The 21,716-nt window shown below is 32.4% G+C and overlaps 1 protein-coding gene across 1 annotated transcript in view; it reads right to left on the bottom strand.

The window, feature by feature from the left end:
- LOC140746899 (GTPase-activating Rap/Ran-GAP domain-like protein 3) overlaps positions 1-21,716 on the bottom strand; it is a 75,521-nt gene that overhangs the window by 31,842 nt on the left and 21,963 nt on the right. The gene's annotated exons all lie outside the window — the stretch shown is intronic.

The following is a 21,716-nucleotide window of genomic DNA, read 5'->3' as shown; positions in this document are numbered from 1 at the left end:
AAATAGTAATCTAGGATTACCTATGTTTAATTAAATTCAGCGCTTTATTTTTCTAAGACATACATGTCTTCCCGCCAGAATATCTTTTTTATTTTTTATTGCGTATATAAGTCCAACAAAACATACTGCCAGTATGATATTAGTTAAGTTCACTCACTATTAAAATCACCACACAAAATTGTACTTATGTTCTGTCGTATTTAAATAAAACAAATAAAGGCTTTTCATTCCGTAGCTACAGGGCTGATAAATTTTAGCTTCGTTAATAGGTCCATGTCGTACAATTTGGCCGGACGCTAGTTTCCCATACTATTTGCATAAACAACGCCCGCCTAAAGATTGGCTCGTTGACCGAAACCCAGCTAATGAACCACTACTAAAACTATAGGGCTATAATGTAATTAAATGGCTAGCAAATTATTCCGATAAATAACATACTCTGAAGCATGTAACTACTAATCTGTAACCTAAAATTATAGAAGTACTAGTTTTTGCCCGCGGCTTCGCCCGCGTTTAAAAGAAAATAATATGACATACTAACATACATAAAACTGAAAATTCGTACCTTCATTAGAATGACAGTGGCGCCATCTGGCGAAAATTGGTCGTACCAACTATGAAACCTTCGTGGGCTCATGGACAACAACATTGCTAAAGATCATCACTTGATCAAATGCATAGTGTACGATTCAATCCTTACTAATATCTTAAGATTAAAATAATCGACTTTTTGGTCCAAAAGATCGATTCTCCGATAAATCGATCTTAGATCGCCATCCCTAGTTCCCGTGGGATTTCCGGGATAAAAACTATCCTATGTCCTTTCTCGGGATTTAGACTATCTTTGTACAAAATTTCATTAAAATCGGTTCAGTGGTTTAGGCGTGAAGAAAAGACAACCAGACAGACAGACAGACAGAGTTACTTTCGGATTTATAATATTAATAAGGATTTATACGTACCTACTCTATACTTATTAAATGCTTGTTGTGTCTTAAAATGAACTATTTTTTCACTTATAATTTATTTAAATTAAATTAATGTTATAATTTAAAAATATCATTTTTTATTTCGTAACGTAATTATAAAATGACAGAAGTGTTTTTAATACTCTGCATCTAATTTATTCGTCCTACTGAAGAAACATATTTTAGGGTATTTCTTAAGTAAATAAGTGTAGGGATATTTGTCAATGTATACTACATTATAGGGTACATAGAATATATCGAGACATTTCGATTTTATCTATGTAAATATAATACTAAGGTCAGTTTTCCAATTATCTGGACAAAGTCCTTGAAAGTACCTTGCGTGTGTCGTCCACAATCTACATTTACGATCTAAGTTTTTGGTATTCCAGTTATAATGACCGAAAAGGAACATTTTTGATATAAGTAAACTATTTATAGAGGGTAAAAAAGTTGTTTTTGTTTTGGTTTTATTAAACCGTATGTGATATTATTAGATTTGGATACAAATATGTAGTTATTTTAAAGTCAAAGCAGAAACTCCTATTTGTTTAAATTAATAATAATATGGCGGACTTGGTGAATGGGCCGAGATATTTTGGACCGCACTAGTGTTCAAATTATATCAAGAAATAAATTGAACACAAACATACAACTAAATATACTGAAAGTAAAACAAAAACAGAACATGTTAAACGAACATAAATAAAATTAAAAAAAGGCATAAATCCTTTTATACCTTTTTTAAATTTTAATTATCAATTTATTTAACAAAATGATGAAAAAAAAATCCTGCCCATATTACTGTACTCGTTTTTAAATATTTTTCTGTACAGGTAGTATTGTTGGATATTTAAAAAAAACGTTCCCTTAAATATAGCTACGTCGTGGCGGACATATTTATATTGTACCTACGTGTGGTTAATTATAGTCCATCTTAATATACCTTTATAACCTACAATTAATATTAATTCCTGTCCGGCCATGGTGTTAACACGCTGAACGGTATTCAGTGAGGCATGAAAGGCCTCGTAAAGGTTACCCTATAAATGCCACACATTTAAGACGGGAAACATATTGTTTAAATGGAAATACCAAAGAAACATATGCTGTTAAGTGATAAACTGTGGTGATTAAAGCTACGTTCTTAGCAGACATATGTTACCTGTCATAAAAGTAATTCTGTCTGAGGTCAATTAATGGTGCGTTTATGCCGTTTAGGACAAAAATAGAATGAATCATATTATGTTTATATAATACCACATTGTTCGATGCCGCAAACAGGCAAGTACGTCGTACACCACTGTCATAAGTTTAATTACGCGTGACGATGGTGTTATCACAGTCAAATCACTCTTTCAAATTAAATGCTCTTATAAACGGTATTATAATTCACAAGATTCTCTTCATCTTGAGTTTTTTCTTCTTGAAATCTCTGCACAGGCCACATTTACGACAGCGGCAAATGCCATCGGAATAGAAATTACGGAATCACGATCTTATACTTATATTTTTAGCGTTATCCGAAAGTATAATATAAGATTGGATAATAAGTGTAGAGATGTTTACTGTTCATATGTTTATGTATGTGTGCACTGTGCATGTAGCCAACTTCCGCGAATAAATTATTTTATTATTATTATTATTATAGATGTGATTATAGATGGTAAATGGACGACCACACAGTTTATGTTACAACTTATCGTGTTGGTTTATTTATTTCATTTATTTTATTTTATAAAAATATGTATTTCAATTAAAAAAAAAAATACTAGTAGTAGTAAGCCACATATAAAGTAATTAAATATTACTGTGTATATCGATGAATTTGCTATTATTTTTTATTACAAGAAGAATTCCAACAGAAAGAAGTCTAACGATATAATTCTTAATTACAATTTTATTTAATATTCAGTCTGGAGCAGACATTTATCCGTGTGCAAAGGTGGTTTGAACGTGATGAGCAGTTCGGGACACAGCTTTACGTAAAATTAAGTACATATAGAGACTTGCTCGTTATGAGAATGCTGCGAGATGAAGCGGGACTCATTAAGTTTCTGTTGTAATGGGAGGAAATTAATTTTAGACAACAAAGCCTCATCGTTTGGTTGGATATAACCCAATCATATGTACTAAAAATGAGTATGGGTAGATTTATTGTTATTGAAAATTGTTGTGAAAATCGAACATGACATTGTTACCATGTATACGAATTTCCTAATATCCGGCTGCGGCAGAAGTAATTTTAGTTATGGTGATTGGATATCAGTTGTATTCAAGACGATATTTACTACATACGTGATCAAATGCGGTATACTTTAATTATTGTAAGTTAATAATCGCGTAATAGCAGAATGGCATGGCGTGGTATAAAATGTGAAATGAAGGAGAGAAATGAAAAATATTTCTCTACCGGACTTAGCTAAATTACACTGCCTACGCTGATGGAATAAATTCGATTTAGGAATTTAAAAAGATTTTCACGAGACAGCCTTACCCGCAGCCATACCTTGACCCTGGCGATGTTTGCAAAAATCGATATTTTCAATTGGGTTTCGGCGTTAACAGAATACAGTTCATGGAATTAAATTGGAATCTTTTTCGACTTACTCATTTGTAACAATTGATGTTCCAATTATTGAAATTCGACGAAATACTTTATTTTTGAGAATTCATAATTTACGTATTTTCGTTCAGGTAAATAGATTGTTTATCTAAGTTATTAAGTTATTCTTTAAGGGAGCGACTTAATTATATATTTTTTCATTAAAAATACCTATGTTTTAAAGACAGTAGGACTTATCGTAATGAATTATCGTGATTTTTGCCAGCTTGTCAACATAACTCTTGAACATTTTCCAATATTTTGGAGAGCATCCCTCTGAAGTTCCACAAAGAAGCGGCCCTTGTCCTTGACGGATGGCACTCGACTCTACTTAAATTTAACATGAACGCCTGCCCTTAAGATGGTGTGACGAACGACCGTCGACGATGATCTCAATGTTGAAAATGTTTAAGAACCTCTGACATTAAACTCTTAGGGACTCGTTGGAAAATTGTTGACTTAAAGAAATAATTCGTTCCAAAAATTAGAGGACTTTGCATGTAAGATTAAGAATTAATAATATAAGAACCGACGACAAAAAAAGGAAGGCATAAGCTGTCTGCCTTTATAACAACGTAACTTATTGAGGTTCTGCTTTGTATTGTACGGAACCGGCATGATTTAGACGTGTGGGGGTTGGTAATACAATATTCTACCAAATCGGTATATTTCTATAAATAGAATGTATACTTACATACTATGCAAACCGGCAAAGTTTTTTATGCTTCAGTATTTTGTTCAGAAGTTGTAGACAAGTTGAGTTCCGACTATTCAGGGTTAAACGGGAAAGACCACGTATAGAGTACAAATATAGCTTTTCTATTACTCATAGTTCAAATTAAATTAATATTCAAACAAGCCAACCAATACAATCGAACCTAAATATACAAGAACTTATGTTTACCTACACAACGTAAGCATATAAGTAAGAAACCTATTTACTTACCTATATAAATGAAGCAACTCCTTCGATACCTAAAATATTAGTCACATTAACGTTAAACAATTTTCAGGAACTGTGCGTGCCCATACATTATTTAGGCGTGTGTTCGTGGAGCAAACATAGTAATCCATTTGCAACGGAAATTAGCTTTCCGTCGTGTCACATTGTTATAGCACGGGTTTTACCCGCGGCTCCACCTGTGTGCACCATGTGACACACACACACGCAACTTATGTTCTAGGGTTCCGTATACAAACAGTAAAAACAGAACCCTATTTTTATACTTCCGCTACCAGTCCTTCTGTCTGTCTGTCATAGGGCTTTATCTCTTGAACTGTACAAGATGAGTCTTAAATTTTTGATTAATTCATTCTGAAGGAACGTTAATTTATTATTGCGATAAAAAGTACTCAATAAACTTAGTGTTAGTGTCATGGACCTGTCAAAATTGGTGGGATGGAGCTGTAAATATTATTTTTTGTGTATATTTGAAACATTAATGAAAAGTGAAAGTCTTATTTACATAACTAAACAAAACATAGGTACCAAAAATATTAAATCCTTCATATTCGATTCTTCATTATAATTCAATTTATCACCTTCCATAACATACCGGACTTCAGGACAATGTTGATAGTAGATGGTTTGACTTTACCAAATGTTAGGAATATAACGACCAAACTTTTAAAAGCTTATTGACACGAGTCTCGAAGGGTTATCGGTCCCTTACGAGAGCCTTCGTGGAACCCATATACGTAGGCATGTTCAGATTACGTAGCGGTAAACTTGACAAATATGCTATTCAAACTTGGGAATATGTTGTTAGATTCAGCGGCTAACACTTTCTCGATTAAAATACCTAAAGGAAGAACGAAGGTCGAATTAATCTACACCACTATTACAATAAAGGCTAAAATGACAAATTTATAAATTATAATATAAGGAAATATTATTATCATATTTTAAAAAAAGTTTTGATTAGGCTCGTAATTGTTCCAATCTTAGTCTCTTGTCTCAGAATAAAACTAATTTAATGTCCACCTTGCTGCCGGTGTAGCCTGGTACACTCTGAGGTTTTATAAATTCGTTTCACAGATAATCAGTAGCAAGTAATAATAAATTAGAGGTGGTCTAGTCTCACATGCGAATATTCAGTGCTTATTGTAGTGCGTAGCTACTGTACTACGTGTAATATTATTTTTAGTCTGTGTTGCAAATGTCGTTAATGTGTTATGAGTAACATGTACAATGATATTTAATGGAATAAACAGGCTCACAGTGTGGAAACCATTATAATAGAGCGAACAAACATCTTTAATACACTTTTCTTGTTTCGCATTTATTGCGTCGGTTATCGAGTTTAGGGACAGAATGTTTTCCATCACGTTTTTATATTTGTCAGTTAGCAAAAGCATGTAAAATATTGGTGGGTAAGTGGGTGTTATTGAAATTGAAATTGTCTATTAAACTAATACCTACACATACCTATACAGGTGTGTGAATACCTATGTATGCCATCTAATGGAGAAAAAAATATACGAGTGTTCCAATTTAGCAACGCCTCTGGATTTTAGTCAGAATTATAACCTTACTACTTATTGCCCCCGGCTTCGCCCGCGTTTAAAAGAAAATAATATGACATACTAACATACATATCTACATAAAACTGAAAATTCGTACCTTCATTGGAATGGCAGTGGCGCCATCTGGCGAAAATTGGTCGTACAAAATCGATTCACTACTAAAATCGATTAAAATAATCGATTGTTTGGGCCAAAAGATCGATTCTCCGATTAATCGATCTTAGATCGCCATCCCTACTTCCCGTGGGATATCCGGGATAAAAACTATCCTATGTCCTTTCTCGGGTCTCAGACTATCTTTGTACAAAATTTCATTAAAATTGGTTCAGTGGTTTAGGCGTGAAGGACAGACAGACAGACAGATAGACAGAGTTACTTTCGGATTTATAACATTTTGTAAGGATTAGTAAGGGTTTGGGTTTGATGTCCATCTGCAATGCATCTGCAACTTACCACCAGATAAACTGAAAGGTAGTGTTACAATTTTATTTTCGTTTTATGTTAAGGTTGCATATGTTTTGAAACGTAAATACATAAACAATGTACTGTATACATTAAACACCTTTAAAACACATTTAAGTTCCGAGGAAGTTAAATTCAAGTAAAACTCAGTTAAATTGAGTTTGAATCATCCCACCTGCAAACATCCATAAACGACGATAACTATCTTTTGTATAACTTTTAATTTGTTTTATGTTTAAGAAAATGTTGACCTGCTATTTAGTATTTCATTTATGATTTGAATATTAGAAGATTTTAATGGTCTAAAAACTACATACAAGAAAATTAGGGTGGTTTATTATGAGACCATTATTATTATTGTTATTCCTGTTGTCAAAATAATTTTGCACTAAGATAATGTTATATTGATCAGATTGCTAGTTCAGTATGTAATGTAAATTATAACTACTCACCGAAATTATTTTCGTAGACATAAACATAAGTAAGATATTATACAATTGCGGGCTTACTCGTACTTACTTCATGCTTTAATTTAATGGACAAAGCTTTTAAACAGACGACAAATATAAATTACAATTGATATGGGTGGCGTTACCATGAGAACCATTCGATACATACAAGCATCTAGTTAAGTGGATTTCATATCAAACTGAAGAACCTCCACACTCTTGCATAGGTTTTAAATTATTAGAAAAACGGAGTATTAATAATTATTGGTACTCCGTAGAAAACAATTGGTAATGTCTATAATAGTATTAAGAAATCGTCCAATGTCAATTTTGGTAGGCATAGGTTCGGGCGTTAAAATAAACACGATGCTTATAAATTTAATAAGTGGTTTAACCTATTAATAGTCCGGTCTATTGCTATGATAATGTTTTTAGTTTTAAGTGATGTTTCCAATTTGAAACGAAATAGATGGACTGCAAAATTAAATACGCTTTAAAATCAGTGAAGCTGCACTTTGGTTTTGGGGATTACAATTACATAGAGAAAAGATTGCACTAGCTGACTAAATTTATTTAGATTATTATATTATAATGATGGATATCTATGTGGTGGTCTAAAGGACCTCGGAACGGCTCGGTCCTCGAAGAGTATATACGAAGGCGACCGGCAGCCTTTTGTATTCGAGGGGAAGGGATTACTACGAAAGTCAGTCATGCGTAAATTCAAATGTATGAACATAATACACATCTATGTAGGCATGATAGCTATGCGACCGGCGGTAGGAATTCGGCCTTTTTTTGTTGAAGTTCTATTAGCATCTGATAACGAACTTTAGTTTTCAAAGTTGTATGCGAATTGGAAACTAATTGTCATTTATTCGAATGACACTGTTACGAGGAAGTGAACATGTTTGAGAGTTCTCGGTGATTCACGAAATCAATCAATCCGCACTAAGTTAGCGACGTGTTCTATATTATAAACCTATCTCATTATTAGGTAAGATAGCTACTTATCTAGACAGCTACCTGGATAGCGTTTAATTCTAAGAGAGTCATGCCAGTATTGGGTTATGATCCGAAAAATTACGCGTATTTATACACCTAAAAAAAAGGCGCAAAAAATCTCCGTCAAGACCGGCAATTCATTGCTGACTCCTCTGGTATTGGAAACGGCTTAGCGCTAGGTTTCAGCATATAAAATGTAAGTAACTTAATAAACGAATTATTAAATAATGAAAAAAAATATCAGGAGAGGGAGATCTACAATGACATTGCAAAGTTCTGTATATTTGTAAGATTTGTTAAACTCGGTTATGTATTAATTTCAACAACAGACATATATAATCTTGAGTTTTTGCATCGTAATATACAACCTTATTTAGTTATATTAAAAGTCACGATTTTACACTGTATATTAAAAATCCTGATTAAGTATACTGAAGACCCACTTGATCACGGTCGCTTTACGTCATCGTTTTCGTATTATACTTCAAGGGCACAAAACCAGCTCTTATAGAAGTCTTATAACCCTTGTTATAGAAAAAGTTTAAGAAGTATCGGTAAAGAATTTTAAGTAAAGAGACAATCTTAAAAAAATAACTCGGAATCAATTTAAGTTTGAAAATTAATATTCCTGATCTGTCCATCTTGAAAATCTTGTTCTAGAGGAATATAGATAGATTAAATGAAAAATTTACGTAGAACATGATAGGAGTATTTAACATTTAAGATAATTGTGCCATCGTTACTAGACAACTAGTTAAGCGGCACTTGTAAAAATGACTAATTTTTCCAGTGTGTTAATAAATCTGACTATTGCAGCAATTGAAAGCTGTAACTGACTTTGACTGACTTGACTTGATCAAATGACTCGTAAGTTTATTTTACAGCAAGTGTTTGTTTAGTAGTATTTATTTTATATGTATTCAGGGCGTCGGCTGGGAGAGTTGGTGAACACCTGCTCTTCAAAAATTATCTTACACATTGGATTCCTGCCGTTTGGCATCACTGAGAAGAGCAGTTGTAAAGTAATTCAAATCAACGTTTCATATACCAGCTATCATGGGTGCTCAGCTGGTGACTCCCTTCTTTGTTGTCATCTTCTTACTACTCGCGATCAGAGACGTTACTTTAACGGTTACTCAATTTTCTTCATAAATGAAGTAGCGCTTCAGTGACACCGATGACAGCATGTTATCAAAGATATGCAAATTTTCTTCTTCATCTGCTCTACGACCTGTATAAGACATTTAATTAAAGCTGCGACATTGAAAACTCAGGTAACGAAGGACAAGGGGAATGTTATGTAAATGAGAAAAGTAATAAATAACATATTGTAAATAAATAATATATCAATATTATAAGTAAAAGGATTTTTTTATATATTAATACACTAAAGTTCCTAAAGACATTATTAATTATTTACGTGCAAGTCAATGAATTTAAATAAAATCTGTTAAAAATCGCAGGAACTGTAGAGATCTTTCTTTTTCAAAAAGCGACGTAAAAAAAATAAATGCATCTTTCATCCAAGAGGGATGAAAGATGCATTTATTTTTTTAATATGCTGTGTTATCAATTCAAATATGTTTTACTACGATCGAAATTAGTATAGTCAATATGTAGCAACGAGTGAGAAGTAACGAAGGATGTAGCACACACATCCAGAACATAAATATTCACTTGTTTAGAATATATGAGTTTTATGTGTATAAAGTTCGCAGTGCTTGTAATTAACAAGTTGGATATGCAAATAGAGGCGGGGTTGGTAATAATGAACGTGTTTCCCCATCTGCAATCACTCGATCTACACGCGTTTATGAGGTAGCTGATATAACGACATAGACAGAGAGTTCATATAAACTTACCCTTGCTTATATTGCTTCGACCGACTTGTTATATGCTACTATAAAGTGGCTATAACAATAGTAACTATGTACTCAACATTTACATACCTATGTGTGTGCAGAAAATTTGTCTTGCTAACACACATTAATTATATTATGCATGTTATAGCTTAGCGAAAGTAATTTATGTATTGCAAATACTACGATTTTAATGTTCGTAACTAATATATTTCTAGATTTCATATTTCTGTATTCTTATTAATTTTACGGACATATCTTTGGTAATGTGAATAATATATCGTCATCCTTCTTATTTAAATAAGTATTAACAATACCCTCTGACCCTAAAATAAACCAATCTGTTTAGATTCTCGAAATAAACACGAATCTACTAGCGGTCTCTAAAAAGCACGTGGCGGTAGTTTGTTGTGACAAGCCGTATTTCCAATAACTAAGCTTAATGTACGGCACTAAAACTACAACCAGTGTTTTATGCTACGTTAGTTTATTTCCTTTGACTCAAGCATTTTTTATTGGCAAAACAAATAAGTTTTTATGATTAGCTGTGAAGCTTCGATCACTAGTGTTCTTATTAGTGATCGAAGCTGTGAAGATGCAAATGTAAGAAACGATTTTTAGATTTCGTAGTCATAACAGATTGAAAATTACTTTAATTGAAAAATAATTATATTTACTTTGCAAAGCACAAAAACATCCACCATGTATGTTACAGTACGCTCGTATATATCTAGGTAAGGATACGCTTCACCTCGGTGCACACATTTAACAACCTGTTTCTCTGTTTGTACGATATATTGGGGACTGAAATCAGTCCGTAAAAGACACATAGCTTATGCTCACTATAATAATATACAGTACCTACGACCGCAACAAACAAATGTACAAGTTGCATTGGAAATTTTGTAAAACAATCGATTCTAAATGTGCTTCATCAAAAGAGTAAATGCTTATAAGTTTAAGATGAAGTAGTTTAAACAGATAAATAAGTACTAAAATAAATTGTAAAAACATTTGTTTAAGTTAGTATTACTTAGTGAAAATTAAAAATTACGATTTATTTACATTTATCATCACTATAACTACCAAGTGTAATTTCGTTGATTAATCCGCTATTTTGTACTTTATACATGAACATATCAATTCTACACTAACTTCTAACTAGTCAATTTTAGCATATACATTTTCAATGTACGCAAGCAGTATAAAAGCGTATGCTATGGCTTTTACATCTATAGATCCATTCCTAAACAATCTGTAGAAATATGGAATTCCATTTCTTGAAAAGAATTCAAAAGATCGCCTCGGACTTATTACCTCTCGACGATTTTCTTAGCGGGAACAAAGGCAGCTTCCAAAGCTATTTTCAATATACTCATCGCAATACAAATCAGAAACGTTTCTTGAATAAAATTTTATTGTAATAACAAAACTTTGTATATACCGGTGGCAGTTCTCTACAACATCTGAGTATCGTCGACAGCCTAAAACTACTCTGCCACTGGGCTCTGGCTTTCACACAGAATGAGGGGTTTAGGTTAGGTTAGGTTAGGTTATAATCCACCTTCATGGTCAACTGTTAATTGAACCTCAAAACTTTTGTGATTTTTTTCTAAAGATCTTGCAAGCATATAGGTTGCTCAGGATTTATTCCTTCACCGATAAGCCAAGTGATTAATAATAAATTACACGTTTAGGTTACAAAATTATGTTGGTAATTTATACCCTAGCTAGAAGATCTAGGGCATAAGGCAAAGCACCTTATCAACATACCTACAATATAAGATGACTAAGTAAAAAATGAAGCACTGACCTTAATTAGTCTCATTGGCCTCAATATAACCTATCGTGACCTAAACTAACCTGACCTTAAGGTAATCCACTCTTATTATTTTACGACTTAAAACGAACCGTAAAATCAGCTTTCCGTGTTATGCATATTGACGGTGGTGACATGTTGTTACGTCGCCCATTAAGAAACTGCACAATAAAGGGCGACGATGTAGGTCAGCGAATGATGTCACTGTCATAGGGATATTATCGCATATGGAGCGATATTCAAACCTTATCTATCTATAGAATGTATAGTCATAAAATTATAGATGAACCCACGTCTCGTACTAATGTTCAATGAACTATAATTATATTGATCTTTCATAGGTTTCGAGTAAATAGGGATTCACTATTACCAAAATAGCCTCATTTAAAGGATGGGTTAGGTTAATATTTTTCGGTCACATTTTATTTAATTGCGATAAAAGATATTTTTAGTTAATGAAAGTATATTTTTAGATTAATAACACCTGATCCTGACAGTCCTGACAGTCTAGCTTTTCTTTAAGAATTTTATTGGATCTTAGCATTTATCCAGATCTCAACATAAACTTCGATAAAGACGAATTAGGCACTTTTTCCTCCTCAATAAAGATAAAAACATCCTCCTTATACGAATTATAATTATATGTATATTGACATTTGTTTTAAATACTGCATAATTAAAAATTATATGTTCATTTTTAAATACCAGTAAGTTTTAGTTACGAAAGCTTTAAAGTTACTTGTTAGCAAAGAGAATCGTAAGCAAACACATACATTATAGGATACCGTACAGCGGCATGGTTTATCTCATGAAAGCAGTCGCTAGTTGTCAAACGTAAGCCGCGGTTTGGTAATATACTTAATACTGGCTATATAACAAACTGTAATGATTCCATTTCTATTTACTAAAATACATTTCTAAGCTTCTTGATTTTTATGAAAACTTGAACGTAAATATACCTAACTATGAAGAAAGACCTATTATGAGTGTGTAGTTCGTATTTCTGTGATACCTTGTGTTAGCATAATTTTAGAAACATTCATATGTACTAACAAATTAAATATGTAAAATAAACCTACGGATTAATTTAAAAATCTCTTATTAAAATAAACTATGTTGTAAACCGAAATGCGAATTCTGTTACCCCCTAGAATCCCATTTATAGGACTGCACTCTTTAAATACTTCAAGGTAGAACCGATTTGCCCTTATTTCCTTTTCCAGGTGAGCTTCTTGCAACCAACTCCAGATGTTTAAACACATGTCAACAATATCTAATGATTCGGAAAATTTTAACAAACTACTACCAACCAAGTTATACGACAAAAGCCTGCTGCGGATATTTTACCATTTATTTTTAAATTCTAGTATAGAACATACCATGTCTTATATTCGTGTAGTGTTACGTAAGCGTGTGGAAAGTTTATTTGTTCCGCGTTGGCCTAGGCGGAAATGAATAGCGCCTGGTTGAATGGCTTCGCTGATCAATTACTCACATTTTCACACGTGAAGCAGCATTACAAAGTTGGATCGAGATATAACACTTTCATATGTATCGGCTAGAAATGGAACTTATAATCTTATGTTTTTAATTTCGGTAACTGTAAAAGTGGTCCTGTTAACTTTGTAAGGACACTACCGAAAACTTCAAAAGTCATTCATCATTAGCTTAACTACATTGTGGCTACGTTCATTCTACATTTCTACATTGTTTGTTTCGTAGTATTGACATAAAGCTTATTCAGGTGTACATTTATATCAAACGTTTTCTGTGTACACAATAATAATATCATGTATACGAGGACCTTGAGGATGCTCAATTGAGCTGTATTAAAAATAATTGCTGGTTTATATAAACTGGAATATATATTTCTCCTTTACGAACGTGTAAGATGTTACTGGTAAAAACAGCAAAAACAATTTTATTTATTCATATTTCAACTTCAATGACGTAATAACATTTCTGTTTACAATGAAAGTCGATCTTGTGAACATAACTTAATCTAGCGCAGGAGGTTTGGGGCAAATAAGAATAAAATCAGTTGAGTGTCCCACAACCCATTTCGTAGAGGTTCGAGCGTAAACACTTTTACCTAAACGAGTATTTATATCGAATAATGTTTGTTCAAGTGAAATAACTGACGCAGCCGGCAACGTCACTAAACACTTGATTTAATTCGGGGCTTCTTCTTATTAAATTCACACCCTATGTTTTAATGGTATCAGTTTGATAGGACTGAGGTCTAAGTGGATAAAATAACAGGGTAACGATGCTTTTGAATTCAAATTGAAAGTCCGGTTAGGTTAGGTTAGGTTAGGTTAGGCAAGTTAAGTTAATAAATGTTACAATGCTATATGAATCAAATTTGTTCCATTTATTATTACTATGCTGTAGATTTTGGAAGTGATATTCTCCAACATTTATTAGTAATAAATTGTAGGAGAATTAACAAAAATAATAAAATTACGTTTCGAAATGAAATACAAGTACGAAATGTGTCTGTAATGTTATGAAACGAAATTGAAAAATTCAGATACAGTATTTCGCTTACCTACGAGGAAAAAAGTGTATATAAAGTACTCTAAGAAATGCACGTTACTGCCGAAGCCGAAATACTTAATACAATTCTGTTTCCATGATTTACTGTAATGACATACATTTGTATGTAAAATGTGTCCTGGTTTCGGCTCATAACCGTCAAATGTCTTAAACATTTTCAGGCGTCTTTATCGTTTATAGCGTGTGTTACTTACATTAATAATCAACATGTTTTCATAGAAAAACTCGAGAGTGTGAAATTAAGTAGGATTTACAAAAAATCTTAAATAAACATAAAAATGGAATGTCATGCCTTACAGAATCTAACATTAATACTCGTATTTAATTTTACATGAAGCCAATTTTAAAATTCCCACCATCCTAGCAATAAACTTGGTACATCCTGACTTTAATATGCGCATTTTATCATGCAGCGCAAAATTCCATTATGTATGCAATTATTATGAACATTTTACATATATATAACGTCTTGGAATAGGAAATAAAATTAAGTTACTCTATAGCTTATGTAGCTTAGGATTGGCATATGATTACGTCATCAAACTATTTATATACTATACATAGGGATCCAATGCCCACACTATTGATATTCAATTCTCTATCTGGAGCTAATAAAAAATCCAATCAATCAAGTCGTTGGAGAGTTATCGTGATGACATACATACGAGTATATCTGAATAAGAGACCAATTGACATCGTTGAAATTTTTTTCATACGATTTTATTTTATTACCTTATTCAAAGACTAAAAGGGATGTGAAATTTATTTATTAACGTTTAAAGTTCCCTTTAAATAGTAAGTATGAATAGTATATTGTTGAGTTAAATAGTACATGTTTAAAATAAAATAAATTAATAATATAAAGAATGGTTTAAAAGTATGCCATGTTTTTTTTACAAACAATAAAACACAACTTGACGGCGCTTAAAATATGTATCATATTTATTTCTGAGGTTAAAATAATAATTATTATAAAGTAAACAAGTATTTCATTGAAAATGTACTTAGGTGACGTTAATTATATGATACACCAAATAAAATTAAAGATAAATGTAATTTTATTTAAATTATTATTTAGTTAGCCCGTTTTAAAAACGGGGTAAACTTATTTTTTTAATAAATCATACTATCCATCATGATAAAATTTTACGATCATAGTGTTAATATCGTACTGCTATGTAACTTTCATCTAACCCTTGATTTCATCGAAATCACATTCGTTTTGCACCTGACGACGGAGATGTAATCGGTATATTGAACTATTTCCGTGGACTTCGAAGACATATCGTATTTCGTTGTAGTTTGCAGTCGTGGAACTTTGTGAAAATTTACAGAATTCGCAAATAGAGTGAGTGAAAATGTGCAAGCAGAAGCAAAATTACAGGCATTTCGTTTTAATTAAGGAAGACTGGTCGCAAAATTATTTACAATATATTTTCAGCTAATTTTAAGTTCAAAATTAAATTCATCAAATAAAAATGGAACAAGAGTAGTCATTCCCGTGACTAATTAAGACGACGTTGAGGGACTCGCTTATAGTTAAAGCTTTAACAGTGCCAGTACAACTTTTTGTTTCTCCGCGATGAAAATGACAGGGAAAGTTTTCTAACGACTAACTTTACAAAACAGCTTCAATCAACGCGGGGAAAACTTGACAAAAGACTCGTTGTATAAGCATATATTTAATGTTAACGAAAAGAAGTAAATTTATGGATAGGAACAGAGAACATAAATAAAAATTTGAATTCTTTAACCTACTTTATTATCCGTATCCAATAATTTCTAATAAGTAGATACGTAGTATAATCTCCGAGGATTCAACTCCCGTCTCTAAACAGTAAAGCGAAATCCATACAACTATAGATAACACAAAGCAGAAGTAAGCCCGATACTCATACAATATAAATGTGCTGTCATAAAGTTGTAGAGAAAGAAATGTCCTTTAGAAAAGTCGGTTAAAGCTAACAGTTTTTATATTTAAAGAGCAAAAGCAAAGTTGTACTGAGAGCCAAGTTTCTCCGCCATCTGTCTGTCTGTTGAAAAATACTTATACAGCATTATCGGATATAGCTTAATAAAGGAAAACTTTTAATGCACTTCCATTACTATAATACGAAGTGTACTAAAAGACCCTGTGCAAAAGCTTGCTGAAAATTAAAACTATCTACAAAATGCTTCTTATAATCTTTTCTATGTTACTACGTGATCATACGACAGAAAAATATAAAGAAAAGACCAGAACACGAGGCGTCCGGACTTACCTCGCTAGGATTGCACATTTTTGCCTTACCACAAATTTTAAGGCACCCGTTTAGATATATTTGAAGCCAGGTTCTTTTCGCTATTTTACAATTTTCTTTTTAAAATTCGGCATAGAAAGCTAAGATTGTAGAAGGCAGTTCATTAGAAAACAAGCCACGAAAAGAGTGATAAAACAGAACAAAACATTAACTAATAGAAAAATTGGTTAAGTACCTTTCTATTATACAAAGGGGGACTTAAAATTAAGTGTAATCATACATTCAAAGTAATTGAACTTTCAAGTTACACTAACAACTCAATTTCAGCTTGTACACATCACATTTTCAAACTTATTTTATATCACTTTGTAAACTGTAATTTTAAGCGTTGTTTCTAACAAGATCACTGACCAACTTTACCCGTTTCATCTTCAGCGTTGGAACAGTATGGTGGAGGATCATCCAGGTCTATCCCAGTTGTGGGATCCCACCAGTGAGGCATGAAAAGGGTTGCAACCGGCCAGTTAAAAGTTTCTATTGTTCCTTAGTCCTTAGTTTAATTCCGGGGGCCAAGTAGGTACCGTTCAATTTACCGGTTCCAAGTGGTTGGCATTTTGCCGACGAGCTCAAGTTTACATGTGTCACATGATATTCGAAACGATTGTAGAACCGATTAAACCGCCGCAGATAAATTGAAGCTATTCCCGAATCAAACACAATAAATTATAAATTTATTCGAGCCAGTAATCGTATTGGTGGAGTAACCGAGAACTTTGTGGATTTTAATCTCCGTGATTCAAATTAAATTTTGTGCACAATGTTGCTGAATTCATAGCGAATACGCTGTAGCGTCATTTATATTTAATATCAGCTTTAAAGCTATTTAATAAAAAAAAACTATTGACATGAGTTTTATTGAAGTTTATGATACGAATGGTTATTTGTTGATCCGGGTTAGATTTGTTATCCAAAATCCTACTGAAAACAAGCTTAATATTTTGGACTTGTTTTGAAAATGCATATCATTACATATCAATATGTTTTAGCGGTAAATAATTTAATTGAATACTTCATCGTAGAAATATCATAACGATAATAGAATTGAATATTAAGTTAACTTTTTACTATATTTAACGTTAAACTTTTTATTAATTTAATTCAAGTAGACTACATCAAGCAAATAAAATAAGCTTATTTTAAAATTCATTCATCTGGTTTTAATACTCTACTGTACTAAAGAGAATCCTACGGGAGGGTTCCTGGACGGACTTCTAAATTAAGAGGATTTACTAATGCTCACGGGAGTATAATCGTCATTTCTAGGATTTTAGTAAATTCTGAATTAAAGTATCTGCCCTCTTAAAAATAGCAAATTGTACATACATATATATTTAACAAATGTGTATGGCGTCTACTCCAAATTTGATAGTACCACTACTTTCCTTTATCGAGAACTTCGTTAAAGCTGACTATGCAGTTGAGTTCAAAATGGGTGACATAAGCTTTCTACAATATCATGATCAAAGATATATATCACAGATAATATTAAAATATATACGTATATTGATATGATAAGGTAGACCATTAATTTTAACTTAAATGCACCAACGATCGTGATAGAAAATATTGTATATATACATATTGTTCTTCTAAAGATATAATCAAATTTCCCTTTATCCTTAACAATGCAAAAAGCTTAAGCTTACTACAGGCAGTAGATATTTATATAAGAGGGTTCCAAAAAGTGTAGCGAGGAAAATACTAACAAACGAGGGTTTCAAATCCCAAGAATCATATGCCTTATGGTATCGTATGTCAAGGGATAACAAGATCTCCACGAAGCTAATGACCACCTTCTTTCGTCCGACAAATGTCAACTCTCCTACACAAACGATGGTTTCTCGCGATTTGCGATTAATAAAAAGCTACTTTATTTCGTATTCTACAACAATCTTTAATGAAATGAATATTGCATTGTTTATTACGGCAGAAAAAACACAATTATTAGATATATGTACCTACATATACATTTTAATGTGATATAAGTAAATCATTTTAGAGGAAACAAAAAGACTGAAATACTTACTGACAATATGAACTGAGAAATTACCCCGGAAATTGTATTAAAAGTGCTACAAAGCATCTGTTTACAAAAATAAAATATTCATGATTTTCTGAGTGCTCCTGTTATGAAATGCTTGCTCGACAGCAATGTCTTTAATTGTATAGACGTTTCTATGATGTTGCGTTTGGAGATTTCAGCGAGTTTTGAGTACAAAATGTGTACTTGAATAAGGAAAATACAAAAGGTATAGAGATTCTAAAAACGTGAGCAGATCGTTTCTGAAAAGCTCCTACTATGTAGTATGCGTACTATCTAAAATAGTTGTGCCCATTAAAACTGTCTGGGCAAAGATAGTACCTTCCAGATCCATAACCCTCAATATATTAGTCTTTCTTATCTTCACAATCATAGGAAGCCCCCGTCATGGTTATTTAAATGGCATATGATTTGACGAGAATTCTACGTAACTTTAGAAATCACAGAAAAACATTCAAATTAAAATATGCGTCATAAGTATCCAGAAATTCTTCACTTTAAAATATTAAGAAATAAAATAAAATTACAAGTTTCTATTAAAATACTTAAATATTATATTCCCTTTGCGTTTACTGCTTTAATCTTGCTGGTGCAGTTTGTGAAAGTACCAATAAATTTTATCGGTTGATTTATTTCAGAATCAAATCCTGGAAAGCGTGAAATTCATAGCTGTCCGCGAATGCAATAAAAATACTCTGTGATCATACCAGTGTGTACTTTGCAATACGGTTGACAGAACATACACTCGTATCGCTTCTAGTTTGGTTGTGTCACATATTTTCAATCTTTTTCCAATGGAATTGAATTGAAAACTTTATAAAATACGAGTGAGAATGTATATATTTTTTTATGTATTTGAAAAATACAGATGACAATCCTCTAGGTATACAGCTTTATTATGTAGTCGTAACGAATAGAATTTACAGTCTGGGAGACGGATACGACAAAAATAAAAGTATTTTTAAGGTACTGCGTGGAATATCAAGTTAAATGATTTGCAACACGATTTACCCATTTCTACAAAAATACCATTAAGGTTTTATTTAAATGTATTTGATAAACAATAGCGACCGACGTAAATTCTTTAATTGATTGTATTTTTAAATCATAACTGTTAAAAAACAGTGCAGTATGCTGAAAATAGCATAAGGATTTCTTCTGTAAATTTAGCTCGTAATAATTATTTAAAATGGGTAAGTGCCGTCCTTAAGTGTCACCACGAGGTGCATTGTATAATAAAATTAATCGTATGTAAAAGCAGTCTATATTTTAAAATTCGTAAGGTATTAAAATAACACTTAGTTATAGCATTCATCGTGTGGGTCACAACTTTTCAGTAATTCAGCAGTGAAAATAAAATGGTCATAATATAAAGAAATAAAAATGAATGACCCAAAATAGGTCAGTATTAAAAAGTGAGTGGTCTAGTTGTTATGTGACTATGCTGAATCATGAAAATCATACATGCGGACAGGGCATTCTCAATTCGCATATTGGACACTATAAGCTTCGCCATTGCATTTCTGGCTTCGAAAAATATTGATATACGATTGAAAAAGATTATTTACCAAGTTACTTATGCAACTTAAGTATAAATACATTACAGACGAAATTGGGTAGGTATTTATTTTAAGACATATCGGTGATAATCTGACTGAAATAGAGAGCAAAAAAATTAAGTTAAACGTTAAGAACGCCTAAACAATAGACTTTTCATTCCAAGTGTGTTTGAATATATTTCTATAATATTATACATTATTTAAATTACTTTTGCTAAAATACGTCTATTATTGAATTAATTACGTAGAATATTAATTAATTGTTTAGGAATGTTTGTGAATGTTCAAATAATCCGAGAATAACATAAATTCTTGGTACGTTTATTAAATATCACGCAAACATTTATAAATAGCTTTGATTGATATTTTAAATGAACATTTACTGGAAATTGGAATTCCAGTGATATTAAATTTACCCAATCGTGTTAATTTTATTTTTAAAATACATTTTTATAATATTTTGGCCACATATAAACTACATCATTGCAAGATCAAAAAGCAATGTTTGATGTTGCTTTTGTAACAACACTTATAATAGATCTTTGTGAATAACTTGCCTGCCGTAATCAAATGTTCTATAAAATGAATATGGGTAACTACTCGTAAGATAATAAATATGTTCGTCAAGTATACACGCTCAATTCAAAACGAAGTTAGTTCAAGACAATGTGTAAATACTAAATATACACAATAATACAGTTACTATAAAGTATAAAATATATTTTTATTGTAATAGTATTCTCACCTTTCATATCTAATTCCTGATATTATCGTTAATTACCTAATGTTCCTTAGCTCGATACAAGTTTTACCACTACCCATCGTGCAGACCAAGTGCGCACGTAGACTTTACACACCTAAGAAAACAATCAGTCACAAGTCTGACCTACATACGTTTTTCACAAAGTTTTCCTTCAACAAGAAAGTAAATAATGATTCATTACTAACACATTTATTTTTCACGACTTCAAATAGTCCAAGCTTTGTAAGTAGGTACATTTCAAATCTCGGATACCAGGAAAGCAGATGTTTATACCAATCAATGATCGTTAGCGGTCTTATTGTATAAAACACATAGATCATTTACTCATTTATCACGTCGGTGCCATTGAAGGACATACTTTAAAAGCATTTTTAATTAATGATGATGGATTCAGGACAGTGATGTAGTAGGTACTTGTTGTAATTCAGAAATGTGTTTTTAATTCACAGTGATGAATGTTAAAACTTTGTTATTTATGAACCAAAAAGGTCTTTATTTCATAAACCCAAACGTATTACTAGGTTCATTATAAGTTATCCCTGTAGTGCCGGGACTAGAATAGGGCTACGGTATCCCCTGTCTATCGTAAGAGGCGACTAAAAGGGGGCTTCCGGGGTTGCGGGCGGCAAGAGTATCTAACCTACCAGTATGCTACCCCAGGAAGGACGGCGGTATGTGTGGCCGCATACCGTCGTAATCACCAGATGTTGTGGGAGGAGCGAATGCTCCCCCAGGGCAGAGCCCGATCCGGGCATCGCGCTTGGAGGACTCCGGTTGTGTTCCGTCGGAGATCCCGGAGTT

This window comes from Epargyreus clarus, unplaced genomic scaffold (assembly GCF_041222505.1).
Source record: "Epargyreus clarus isolate Ecla_fem2 unplaced genomic scaffold, WU_Ecla_fem_2.2 ptg000014l, whole genome shotgun sequence".
Lineage (NCBI taxonomy): Eukaryota > Metazoa > Arthropoda > Insecta > Lepidoptera > Hesperiidae > Epargyreus > Epargyreus clarus.
Note: the sequence above shows the minus strand (reverse complement) of the source record. Positions and strands in the feature narration are given on the sequence as shown.